The sequence below is a fragment of the Symphalangus syndactylus genome, chromosome 6 (genome assembly GCF_028878055.3).
Source record: "Symphalangus syndactylus isolate Jambi chromosome 6, NHGRI_mSymSyn1-v2.1_pri, whole genome shotgun sequence".
Taxonomy (NCBI): domain Eukaryota; kingdom Metazoa; phylum Chordata; class Mammalia; order Primates; family Hylobatidae; genus Symphalangus; species Symphalangus syndactylus.
Genome location: NC_072428.2, coordinates 47599576 through 47613538, shown reverse-complemented (window position 1 = coordinate 47613538; position 13963 = coordinate 47599576). Strand labels below are relative to the sequence as shown.

The window sequence follows — 13963 nt, the reverse complement described above, 5'->3', positions numbered from 1 at the left end:
GTGTGGCTCATGCCTGTAATCCCAGCACTTAGAGAGGCAGAGGCAAGAGGATCACTTGAGCCCAGCAGTTCAAGACCAGCCTGGGCAACATAGTGAGACTCTGTGTATGGCAAAAAGAGGGAAAAAGGGACCAAAAAACCCAAAACCAAACAAGTCTGAACAACCAGCTCTCTAGGGGCAACAGCAGATTGGTAGCACTTGCCAATTTTGGTAGTATAAATATTCCAACTATGGCTGAGCTACCAATGTGATGTCATTGGCTGTGGAGTTGAGAAGAGATGCCACTAATCAGCTCTTGTGAACTGGTGCAAGGTGGTTCTTCATCGCCACTCCCTGAAGTAGCCCCCACATACACTCAAACCCTTTGATCTTTCCCCTTAACAAGCCTGTCTCCCCTGGGACTTCTGCTACTAGACGTAACATCTCGCTTCTTCATGCTGGGTTCTGACCAGAATTAGAATCCCCGAGGGCCTCAGAAAGGTCAGAAGGGCCCCTCAGGAAAGAGTCTTTTCCACTCTGTCATTGAGGAAGCCAATGGAGTGGGGAGGCCAACTCCTTAGGCAGCCCCACCCTCCAGCAGTGGCATCACATCCAGTAAGCATCTACCATGTCCCAGCTCCAACTCTATATGCAGATCTTGGCAAATACAAGGAACAATTCTGAATAAATGCTTTTACATATGTTAACTCATTTAATCTTCCTGAAAATTCTATGAGGTTATTATCATGTTTATTATCTTCATTTTACAAATAAAAAACACTAAGGCACAGAAAGGTTTAATATCGCATCCGAGGTCACTCAGCTGGTAAGTGAAACCAGGACATGAACTTCCACTATACTAGGCTGCCTCTCTGAAGAGGAAGCAGTGCTCTGCCACTTTCTGAACCGCCAGGGCCCTGAGGCAGCTCAAGAGAAATCCCTACAGCACTTGGCACACCCCTGCCACAGCACTTGTAAGTATCAAGGGACTTCTTGGTCTTCCCTACTAGACCATGGTTTCTTCTAGGCCCAGAGACAAACAGATAGTGTCTGGAAGGTGCTCGGTGAATGACGAACAGCAAAAGGAAGGGAAAGGTGAGCTTATTGAAGAGAACCATGAGCATACTTCCTCTTGGGCACACTTTTCTAGTTGTCTACTAGAGTAACCACTGTCAACTTTCAGAATTCTTTCCAAATAGTTTCAGTTCAAAAACAGCAGGATTTGCCAACACTGCACAGTACAAGGCCTACCTGACCCTAAGGCCGTGGCCCTCAGCTCTGGGCTGCCCAGCCTCTCAGGCTCCGGAATGCCATGCCATCCACAGGAAGGCCGCCAGCTGCCCCTCAGCCAGGCTGCTGTCACTGCTCGCTCACACACAGAAAACTGGAGCTTGGGTGAGTCAGGGATTGGCTGACAATTCCCTGCTGGGTCACAGGCCTCTGGCTGCCCCCAATCAACAGGAAAACCTCAACATGGTTAAGTTGTTTTTCAAAGGGCAAGTCAAACAAGAGCCATCCCATGTGTATATGGCCACAGATGAGAGAAATTCAGTGCCCAGCCAAGCCGATGACCAAAGAGGCTCTGCTCAGTGAGGAGGTGTGAACAGAGTAAGCCTCGGCACTCCCTGGGGTAGGGAGCGGCAGGGCAAGGCGCCAGGCTTGAGGCGGGGGGAGATCCCAACTTCCTCACAGCTCATGGAGGCCTTAGGTCTTTCTTATTTTATAGAACCATAAATACAAAAGGTCATCAGTCTAGCCCCTAAGTGAATGAGTGTCTGTGCTACACAAAGGACTCTTGTTTTAGTTCTCAACTGAAGATGCATTTGACAGAGGACAATTTCATTTGTTTATTCATTTGACAAATACTTAGTGAGCACCTACTCTGTGCTAGGCCTGTTCTAGGTGCTAGATACAAGAATAAACAAAACAGACATAAATTCATGTCCTCATGAAGCTTATATTCTATTGGGAGATGGCAGGCTCCGAATGAGACTCACAATCTCTTGGGAAGCCTTTTTAAACTATACATGCCTCACCAGCTCAGGCACTTTGATATGTAGTTCCCTAGGGCTGTGTCTCCCCAGTGGCCCAGGAGAGAATTCACCAGTCCATGGAACCACTGTTACTTATGGTAGTGTGGGGCATGGCTCCTTGGGATAGGAAAATGATTCAGGGCCTCTGGTCCATCTGATCCCAGCATGCTTTCAGAAAGAATGATTCTATAACTTCCCTTAGTGGTTCCAGCACGAATAAATCCTCACAGGTTAAGAACTTTCTCTCAATGTCTACCCTGCTTGAACTGAGGTTTCATTTCTCCCCTCTCATGCAGCATAAAATAGAGAGTAGACTGGCCTTTTCCTCTGAAGGTCCTGTCTTTGGTGTCACTGTTGACCTGGGACCCACGGCTTCACGTGCTACCCTTGCCCCAGCCTCCCTACACAGGCCAGGCCCAGTGCACTGTACCACAGAGGAGCCTGCCTGTGCTGACTTGAAGCCCCGTATCACAGAGAAGGCACCAGTCACTCACTCCAAGGTCTGGTAAACAATAAAGATAAGGCCCTGCCCTCCTCGGGTGACATTCTCACTTGAGGGTACAATTCTCTGTTATCTGTCTGCATGTTTCTGATTCTACCTCTTATTAGCAATGGACTCACACTCTGAACATCCAGTTTCATTCCTTCAAAACTGTTCTGCATTTTACATCACAGGGTTGTCATATTGAGCCAATGAGACCATGGATGTGAAATGCTCATTATCATTAGTACAGTTTTGTGTTTTTTTTTTTAATCAGGTTATGGCTAGCCAGTCAGTCTCAACAGAGGGTAAGAACATCACAGCCTTGGGGTTCAAGTTTAAGGGTAGCCACTTATAAGCTTCATGACTTTGAGCAAGTAATCTTCTCTCCCTAAGCCTCAGTTTCCTTAACTATAAAATGGGTGTTGGAAGATCACCTATCTCGGCCAGGTGCAGTGGCTCACGCCTATAATCCCAGTACTTTGGGTACTTTGGGAGGCTGAGACAGGTGGATCACCTGAGGTCAGGAGTTCAAGACTAGCCTGGCCAACATGGCGAAACCCCATCTCTACTAAAAATAACAAAAATTAGCTGGGCATAGTGGCAGGCACCTGTAATCCCAGTGACTCGGGAGGCTGAGGCAGGAGAATTGCTTGAACCCAGGAGGCGGAGGTTGCAGTGAGCCAAGATCACGCCATTGCACTCCAGCCTGGGCAACAAGAGTGAAAACAAGAGTCTCAAAAAAAAAAAAAAAAAAAAAAAAAGGAAAGATCACATATCTCAGAGAATCCCTGTGAGAAACAGATAGTACCTGTCGAGCGTTGAGCTTGGGGCCTAACACAGAGTGTTCCATCTTAGCTTGATAATTACTAATATTCACAAGGGACTGACTCTTCAGAGTAATCACCTGGGAAATTTGGTCAGTTTGCCACTGTCAATGGATCCTGAACGTTGTCGGGGAAGGAGGGTGGGGGGGGCGGGGGCGGGGAGTAAATCAAATATGGCCATGAATTCTCGGCAGCTCAGGCTATGGAAAGGTGGAGTCTATTGCTCTGTCACTCGAATCTTGGTTGATCTTGGTGATTTGCTTTGAGTATAATACAATGTGGCGGTGGAAATTGAAATTGTTCAAATTCTAAACTTGAGGCCTCAAGAGGCCTTGTAGTTTCTCCCTTTACCCACCTGGAATGCTGCCCTGACACTGTTACATAAGGAAGCCAGTCTAGTCTTTTAGAGGACAAGAGGTCCCATGGAATGTGACCAAGGCACCTCTGTCAATAGCCAGCCTACAACTGCCTGACTCATGAATGAGGCCACCTTGGACCCAGACCCAGCTGGACACAGCTACATGAGTGTGCCCAGGGGAAACCAGCAGAGGAACCACCAGAAATCCCACAGAAATGTGAGAAACAATCAACTGTGTTAAGCCACTAAGTTTTGGGGTGATTTGCTCCACGGCAGTAGTAAAAAGATGCAGGTGGGAAAGGCCACACCTGTGTATCATTGGCCCATCCCATCCCAGTGCAGAGCCACTGCCCTGGCCTTCCTTCCCCACAGGCCAGCTAAGCTTCCATGATGTATGGATTGGATCTCTCTCTCACTACTACAGGCTCTGATGCTCTTATGGGGGCACTCCCTGGAAGTGGAGCTAGTTCAGCCACCCTAAGAATCAGCTTCCATCAGTCTTTGCTCCCAGGCTGAAGGAGGGTCAGGAGAGTCTCACCTAGAGAGGGAACACTAGGGAGGCTTCAGGAGGGACACAATGGGAGCCAGATGTCAGGATACCTAGATCCTCGTGACGAAGTTTGCACAGCAGGTGGCATCCCCTGACATGGATGGGAGAGAGTGCTCATTCCTGGGCTTCGAGCTCCTCTCTGTCTAGTTGTTTCCTAGTTCCTCAAACTGAGACTGGGAGGGAAAGTAAGATCATTCTCCCCTGTTGGACAAGAGGAGACCACGGCCAAGAGAAGGGCAGGGCCTGCCTTCAGATGCCACCATGGGAGCAAAGCCACTGACCGTCTCTAGCTTCACTTCTTCCTGGTTCCTAGGCCAGCTCCTTGCTAGCCTTCTCTGCATCTGAACAAAGGAAGCCACCTATCACCAAGACCACAGTGTGCAACCCCACCAGGCCGGAGATACATTTTGGCTCTCCATCCATTCAACCAGATATATTGAGCACCAAGTCTATTCCAGGCATTATTTTAGGCTGAGGTGGGAGGACTGCTTGAGCCTGGGAGGTCAACGCTGCAGCAAGCCATGATCATACCACTGCACTCCAGCCTGGGCAACACAGTGAGACCCGGTTTTTTTTTTTTTTTCTCAAAGGAAAAAAAAAAAAGGATCAGCAGAGACTAAAAACAGACAAAGTCTCTTTTTCTATAGGTTACATTCTGGTAGAGGCACATCAAGTTGCGTTATTTGTTTAGAGTGAGCAGATAACAAATCAACTCTGTGAGATGGTTTGGGGGCCAATAAAGAAGAAAAAAGAAAGGGAAAGGGATCAGAGATGAGCAGTGGGGATGAGTTGCTGTTTTACATAGGGAGGTCAGGGAAGCCCCTCTTGCCAGGGGACACATGAACACAACCCGAAGGAAGTGACCAATGTGTCTATCCAGGGGAGGAATGTTCCAGACAGAAAGTGCAGTAGGGCAAAGATAACTGCATGCCTACTGTATTCCAGGGGCAACAAGGAGGCCAGTGTGGCCAGAGTGGAGGGAAACAACGAAGTGTGGGCTGGAGATGAGCCTGAGAGACACCAGAAGCCACATCATGGAAGGCCCCACGGGCCACTGATAAGACTTGGGCTTACACTCTCAAAGAGAATGAAGCTCTAATGGGTGTGAGCAGGACAATGTCAGAATCTGACTTCACATCAGAGGATGACAGGCAGGGGTACAAAGGTGGCAACAAGGAGACTATTTAGAAGGCCACTGCAGCAATCCAGACAAGCAATTATTATGATGACTTGGATCAGAAGGGTAGTGGTAGAGACGGATCTACTTTGAGGGCTGGACCAATGTGATTTGCTGACGGGTTAGATGAGCAGTGAGAGACACAAAAGGGAAGTCTAGGACAGCATCAGGATATTTGGCCTGAGCACTGGTAGAATAGAGTCTGGGTTATAAATTTCAATATGGGAGTCATTAGTGGTATATAGAAATATTTAAAACCATCTGGCCAAATGAGATCCTCTAGAGCGTAAGTGTAGCTAGATAAGTCCAAGTGCTGGGACGTTCCAGTGTTTTGGGGTCTGGACAAGGAAGAAGAACTAGCCAAGGAAACTGATTGAGAAGAGGATTTAGTGAGAAAAGAAGAAAACCATGAAGAGTGATGTCCTGAGATGCTCAGGACACAGGGAGTGATCAACTGAGTCAAACCTGCCAGCAACTGAGTAAGAGAAGGACTGAGAAATGATCTGAAATATGGAGGTCACTGTGACCTGATGGAGAGAGGTTTTGGTAGAGAGGTAGGAAGGGAAGCACGACTGGAAAAATTCAAGAAAAGGGAGAAGCAGCAGTGGAGACAGAGTTCAGACAACTCTTAGAGTTTTCCTAAAAAAGGAACAAGGAAATGGGATGGTAGCTGGAGAAGAATATGGCATAATGGAAGCATCTTTCTCTCTCTCTTTCTTTTTCTCTTTCTCTCTCTCCTTTCTTTCTCTCTTTCTTTCTTTTCTTTCTTTCTTTCCTCCCTCCCTCCCTCTCTTTCTTTCTTTTTCTTTTCTTTTCTTTTCGTTTCTTTCTTCTCTTCCTCTCCTTCCTCTCTCTCTCACAGGGTCTTGCTCCGTCGCTCAGGCTGGAGTACACAGCTCACTGTAACCCAAAAATCCTGGGATCAAGCCATCTTCCCACCTTAGCCTCATGAATAGCTGGGACTACAGGCTCATGCCACCAGATCCAGCTAATTTTTTTTTTTTCACAGATGGGGGTCTCACTATCTTGCCCAGATAGGTCTTGAAGTCCTGGCCTCCAGTGATCCTCCTGCCTTGGCCTCCCAAAGTGCTGGGACTGCAGGCATGAACCACCATGCCAACCTTGTGACTGTAACTGGAATGATCCAGTAGAGAGGGAAAGGTTGTCAATGCAGACACAGAGGGCACAAATGCAGGAATAACATCCTTGAGAAGGCAACAAAGAGGTGGGGACCCAATGCCCGTCTAAAAGGGCGGGACTTACACTAGCACCCGCTTTCCCATGTGCCTGTGCTGGACGTCTGCTCTCACAGTCTCGTCCCTATGCTGCTTTATGCTTCAGTTGATCACTCCCTGTTTCTTGAGCGTCTCAGGACGTCACTCATCATGGTTTTCTTCTTTTCTCACTAAATGCTCTTCTCAGTCGGTCTCCTTAGCTAGTTCTTCCTCATCCAGACCCCAAAACACTGGAACGTTCCAGCGCTTGGACTTCTCTAGCTACACTTAACGCTCTAGAGGAACTCATTCCAGAGGGGGGAGAAAAGGTCAGAGTTTGTTCCCCTCCTGCTTCAAGCATCTGGATCCAGCCCTCTCCCCAAACACACTGATCTACTTGATGACTATGTCCTACCAATTCTACTTCCTAACATCTCTCAGGTGTGTCCCCCTCCTCCCCATCCCTGCTGCTACTGCTACTTCTTTGGTCTCTTAACTCCTCTTTCTGCCTTCAGTCTTAAACCAGTTTTGGTCCATCCCCTCATCTTCTGACATTTTCCCAAAATGAAAAACTGATCATGCTTGAAACTCCTCATAGCTACAGAATAAAATGCAAATTCACTGGCACTGTTGACAAGGCCCCCCATGAGCTGGTCCCTGCCTATTTTCCCCTTCATCATCCCACATTGTTTTCCCTCCATATCAATCCTATATCCCACCCTTAGGCACATCAAACTCTCAGCTTTTTCACACCCTACCCCCTTTCAGGCAGAGATGGCCTACGCAGAGGCCTCCACTGGGGAAACGTCTGTGATGGCATGTATAACACTGCATTGCACCAGACTGTTTCCTCTCCCTTACTAGACTATGAGTGAGCCCACCTGAAGGTGGTAACAGTATCTTGTTAATCTTGATATCCCCTGCAAAGTGCCTAGAACTTAAAAGGAATTATTATTTGTGTTGAATGACTAAATGAATGAAAATGAAAATGTAAATAGTTAAAAACCTAGGCCTCTTGTATGCCTGCTCACGACATTATCTGCAGACTTCCCCGCCTCTCTCTTTGTGGTGTATGAGCTGAAGAACAACAGAGAAAGGTACATGAAGCACTCGGTGCAGCCCAGTATCCCCGTCAGCCCCCGAAGCCCTCTCCCACTAGGCACGAAAGCTACACACTGGCTGGATCCTGGTCCCATCACTTTCTGGGTGTGCTCATGCACAAGCCCTCTAAGTTCTCTATGCCTCAGGTTCTTTAACTATAAACACAGACAACACTTACTCTGAGTGTCCTCACATACCAGCTGTGTGGCTAAGATGACGCAAATCTCTAACAGTGTTTGAACACTATAAATCATTCCATAAAGGTAAAATAAATAATTTTTAAAAGTAAATACAAAGCAGCCATCAGACACCCAAGACTGCTCTTATCATCTCTCTGTTATTCTACAATCCCAGAGTATGCCCCTGGGAGGCAGACACTGTAGAACTGGGCACTTGTGCCATGGCCTTGTCAGCAGGCAACCAGTTCTGCCGCTCAACACAGGCATGGATGCCAACACTGCAGCATGCGACTGGCCAAAACCAACATTTTAAGGAGAGATGAAGTAAGAAGAACAGATACAAGAAAGCAGGGGAGAATGCAAAGGACATTTAAAAGAAACAGAACACCATAAATGCACACACACACGCAAATATGTAAGACACATAATTAGGATGGAAAGAATATGAGCTAAGGTATGGAAAGAGAAATAAATTTAAAGAAAAAGTATTGTGGGCCAGGCATGGTGGTTCATGCCTCTAATTCCAACACTTTGAGAGGCCGAGGTGGGAAGATCACTTGAGCCCAGGAGTTGGAGAGCAGCCTAGCCGACATGGTAAAACTTCATCTCTACAAAAAAAAAAATTTTTAAATTAGCTGGGTGTGATGGCATGCCCCTGTGGTCCCAGCTACTCGAGGCTGAGGCAGGAGGATCCTTGAGCCCAGGAGGTCAAGGCTGCAGTGAGCCATGGTTGCACCACTGCACTCTAGCCTGGGCAACAAAGTGAGATCCTGTCTCAAAAATTTAAAAAAAAAAAAAAAAAGAAAAAAGAAAAGAAAAAGCATCATGTGTATGTGTGCACATGCACATAGAAAGTGAAAGTTAAAGTGCATAATATTCCCTCTGGTACTGTCTCATAGGAACACACTCCAATCCCCGGGCTAGTGACACAGGCCCCTCTTCAGTAACACAAGAAGTATTTGTGCTAAGGAATGCCCCATATATTGTCAGGTGCCCCGAGGAACTTTTTTGGAGGGAAGGCTGTCTTTAGTCCTTGATGAACTTGGCATGCTCTAAGTTGCTCTGCTTTTTCTGGTCAAAGGGCTACTACAAGTGTTAGTAACAAGAAGGGACCAAGCTGGAGCTAGTTGGGAAAAAGTCCTAGTAGTCCTAGAAACAGCCTGAGAGGTACCGGGATGGGTTATAAGTGCCATGAAGTGAGCCTGTCTGCAGGTGAAGGTTATACAGGGCTCAGTGTCCAAAATGCTTCCATCCCAACTAAGCAATGTCTAGCCTGCTTCAAATGAAACCGCCTGGAAGGTGGCCGGCCATTCAGCATTCTCGAGCTTCTCAACCCTGTTGGCTTGGCGGCATCACCATCCTCCGGCCACTCAGTGACTGCCTCAATTCTGGGGATGGCATTCTCACTGCGCTACCCTAAAGCCATACTCTGAGCGTGGAGGAGAAAAAGGAGGAAGGGTGCCTGAGTCAGCAAGTCCAAGAGTTTGTTCCCCAGCCTAGAGCAGAAACTTGCCCAGTAACAAGACATAGACATCCCACTCCAGAAAAGTCCTGAGAAAAAGCCAAAGGACAGGGTGATACTCACAACTTGGCTTTCTTGCTCCCAAAGCAAGCATCTCAAACAGTTGTGAGCCCCCAACAGGGTCCAGGGCAGCCTCAGCCCCCAACTGTGGCTATATCTAGGCCACCATCTATAGAGATTTTCCAGGTCCCTGCAGCTTGTCAGGGTAAGTGAAAGGTAGTGAGGGTCACAGCATAAATTGAGTTGCCTTTTCAATTCCAGAAAGCACATCTAAGAATCTACGGAAGCCACGCCTGTCTGCCCCCAAACTAATTTCTAAGGAAGCACGAAGTGGACTGCTGAGCTCTTCTCTGGGAGGGAATGATGAACTCTCTTAAGTAGAAGTGGCAAGTGAACACAGAGAGAATACCGACACTGCAGAAGCCCTGAGGTTACTGATCCCTGACAGGAACATTCCCAGTGCCCTAGTCCAGTAAAGACTGGGCTGCTGTATAAAGCAGAGCCAGGCATTAGACAAAGCCAAGAGGGAGGCAAATCTGATTCCAGGAAACCATGCCAATGGCACTTGTGGTGGTTTTAAAACGTGGTCCCCAAATTCTTTGACATGCCTCCTGTCAAAATAACCCCTCCTCTTAAATCTGGGCTCTGTTACTGCTTGATTGATAGCATACAAGTGATGTGGTGCTACTTTCAGGCCCAGGCCTAAAAAAATCAGCAGCTCCTAATTCCTGTCTCCCATGCTAGGAGCAAGCCCAGCCCATGTGGAAAGGGTACATGTAGGTGTTCTGGCTGCCAGTCCCAGGTAAAGTCCCAGCAACAGCTAGAATCCCCCAGACATGGGGTTAAGACATCTCCAGGTGACACCAGCCCCTAGCTATTGAGCCCCCCTAAGCCTTGAAGTCTTTTACTTTTTTTTTTTTTTGAGAGACAGTGTCTCACTCTGTTGCCAGGCTGCAGTGCAGTGGCAAGATCTCAGCTCACTGAATCCTCGAATTCTTGGGCTCAAGCAAGCCTCCCGCCTCAGCCTCATGAGTAGCTGGGACCACAGGTGCATTCCAGCACACCCAGCTAATTTTATTATTACTAGTTTTTGTAGAGACAGGGTCTTGCTATGTTGCCCAGCCTGGTCTTGAACTCCTGGGCTCAAGTGATCCTTACGCCTCAGCCTCCCAAAGTGCTGGGATTACAAGGATGAGCCACTGTGCCCAGCCAGCCTTGAAGTCTTTTTAGCCAAGGTAGACATGATGGAGCAGGGGCAAGCCATCCCTGCAGTGCTCTGTCTGAATTCCTAATCCATGGAGTCTGGGAGCATAAGAACATGTTGTTTTACGCCATTAAAATTTTTTTTTGAGGCGGGTGGTTGGCAGTAGATGTCTGGAATATATTTTGGCACCTGCAAGAGAGGTGCTACTGAAACAAAATCTTAAAACAGTGACTTTTGGGCTGTCAGTAGGGGCTTAATGGAAAGTAAGGAAATGCTATTAGAAGCTAGAGGAGAAGGAACCCTTATAGTGTTGAAAAGCTTGTCAACTGTGGTAACACAGATAATAGGAAATATAGCTAATAAATCTGATGAACTAGCTAAGGAGATTTGCAGGCAAAGTGCTGAAGGTGCCATCTGACTTGCTCTAGCTGCCTACAGTAAAAAAGAGAAAAGAGGTAAACTAAGAAGGAGGTGTTTCGTTGTTAAAATTTAAAGGAATCACAGATGAGAAAGGGCTTGCTGGTTTTCACTTCCAGTCTCTCTAGGCAGGAAAACATTCTCAAATTAAGAAATGGCTTCCAGATTGTGGTGGCTGGGCGTGGTGGCTCATGCCTGTAATCCCAGCACTTTGGGAGGCTGAGATAGGCAGATCACCTGAGGTCAGGAGTTTGAGACCAGCCTGACCAACATGGAGAAACCCCGTCTCTACTAAAAACACAAAATTAGCCAGGCATGGTGGTGCATGGCTGTAATCCCAGCTACTTGGTAGGCCGAGGCAGGAGAATTGCTTGAATCCGGGAGGCGGAGGTTGCAGTGAGATGAGATCATGCCATTGCACTCCAGCCTGGGCAACAAGAGCGAAACTCCATCTCAAAAAAAAAAAAAAAAAGAAAGAAAGAAAGAAAAGAGGCCGGGCACGGTGGCTCACGCTTGTAATCCCAGCACTTTGGGAGGCCGAGGCGGGCGGATCACGAGGTCAGGAGATTGAGACCACGGTGAAACCCCGTCTCTACTAAAAATACAAAAAATTAGCTGGGCGTGGTGGCGGGCGCCTGTAGTCCCAGCTACTCGGAAAGCCTGAGGCAGGAGAATGGCATGAACCCGGGAGGCGGAGCTTGCAGTGAGCCGAGATCGCACCACTGCACTCCAGCCTGGGTGACAGAGCGAGACTCTGTTTCAAAAAAAAAAAAAAAAGAAAGAAAAGAAATGACTTACAGGTTGTGGTGATGGTTTTATTGAGTATGTGTGTGTGTGAGTGTGTGTGTGTGTGTGAGTGTGTGTGTGTGTGTGTGTGTGTGAAAACTCAAACTGTGTATGAAAACTCCAACTGTATACTTTAAATTATATAATTTATTGTACTTTAATTGTCCCTCAATAAATCTGTTTTAAAAAAATCTAAAGTGAGACTGAAAAACCCTTTATTAAGACCCCAAAAACTGGCCAGGCGCAGTGGCTCATGCCTGTAATTCCAGCACTTTGGGAGGCTGAGGCGGGTGGATCACCTGAGGTCAGGAGTTTGAGACCAGCCTGGTCAACATGGCAAAACCCCGTCTCTACTAAAAATGCAAAAATTAGCCAGGCATGGTGGCGCATGCCTGTAATCCCAGCTACTTGGGAGGCTGAGGCAGGAGAATCACTTGAACCTGGTTGGCAGAGGCTGCAGTGAGCCAAGATCACGCCACTGCACTCCAGCCTGGGTGACAGAGTGAGACTCTGTCTCAAAAAAAATAAAACAAATAAAAATTTTAAAAAATTACTGAAAGTGTTGCCTCATAGAACAGACAGACAGACAAAAGGCCTCCTAAGAATCTTATGAGTGGGTCCTGTAAATCCTCTCTGAAGACAGTAAGGCTCCTAAGAATCTTAAAAAGCTTTGTCCCATAGCAATCTCACAAGAAATCCAAATCGAAGTAGAGAGGGGCTTATCTGGTTTTTTTTTTTCTTTGAAACAAAGTCTGGCCACAGGCTGGAGTGCAGTGGCTCCATCATGGCTCACTGCAGCCTTGACTTCCCAGGCTCAAACAATCCTCCCATCTCAGCCTCCAGAGGAGCTGGGACTACAGGTATGCACTACCATGCCTGATTAATTTTTTTTTTTTGTAGAGATGGGGTCTCACTATGTTGCCCAGGCTGGTATCGAACTCCTGAGTGCAAGCAATCCTCCCACCTCAGCCTCCCAAACTGCTGGCATTACAGGTATGTACTATTGCACCTGGCCAAGGGGCTTATCTTGAAGTGATTTGTATGTGTGCCTTTTGCTATTATAAAGGATTATAAAATGATTCATAAGAAACCCATGAAGTTTTTTTTTTTCTTTTTTAGGACAGAGTTTTGCTCTTGTTGCCCAGGCTGGAGTGCAATGGCGTGATCTCGGCTCACCGCAACCTCCGCCTCCTGGGTTCAAGGGATTCTCCTGCCTCAGCCTCCCAAGTAGCTGGGATTACAGGTGTGCACCACCACGCCTGGCTAATTTTTGTATTTTTAGTAGAGATAGGGTTTCTCCATGTTGCTCAGGCTGATCTCAAACTCCTGATCTCAGGTGATCCACTCGCCTTGGCCTCCCAAAGTGCTGAGATTACAGGCGTCAGCCACCGCACCCAGCCAACCCATGAAGTTTTTAAAGGAAATTTATCAGCTTGGAGTAAAAAGAGCAGAGACAGTACAAAATGAAGAAAAGACTTTGGGCCCTTAACATATTATGGGCATGAAGCAGATGGAGAAACTACTCACCTGCAATAATGAGCTACTTCTATGGAAAAGAAAAGATGACTCAGAGGGCAGAACCAAAAGCCCAGAGGGTGCAGCTAGAGACAAGGTAAATGAATCAACACCTAGTCAAAGAATCAGCAACAGCTGTCCCACTGAATATAAGAAATACATCAAACCAGTGAGTGCTGGGTACCTCTCATTGTCCCCTTTTTGAAAAGAAGCATATTCAGTGGTTACCCTAAGCCTGTCCCACCAGTGTATTTTGGGTAGCAGATATACATTCTAAGTTACAGGTCTTCACAGCAAGAGAAACAGTACTTGAGGAGCTGCACACAAGGAATGTACCTGCGCCCCAAAAGCCTCATCTACATCCGGACCTGATTTTTTTTTTTTTTTTTTGACAGGGTCTCAGTCTATGACCAAGCTGAAGTGCAGTACAATCTTGGCTCACTGCTACCTCCATCTCCCAGGCTCAAGAATCCTCCTGCCTTAGCTTTTAGAGGAGCTGGGGCTACAGGCATGCATCATCACACCCAGCCAACTTTTTTATTTTTGGTAGAGAGGGAGTTTCACTATGTTGTTGCCCAGGCTGGTCTTGAATTCCCAGGCTCAAGTGATCCTCCCACTCC

The 13963-nt window shown here is 47.2% G+C and overlaps 1 protein-coding gene across 10 annotated transcripts in view; it reads right to left on the bottom strand.

The window, feature by feature from the left end:
- DENND2B (DENN domain containing 2B) overlaps nucleotides 1-13963 on the bottom strand; it is a 229234-nt gene that overhangs the window by 41459 nt on the left and 173812 nt on the right. The window lies entirely within an intron of this gene.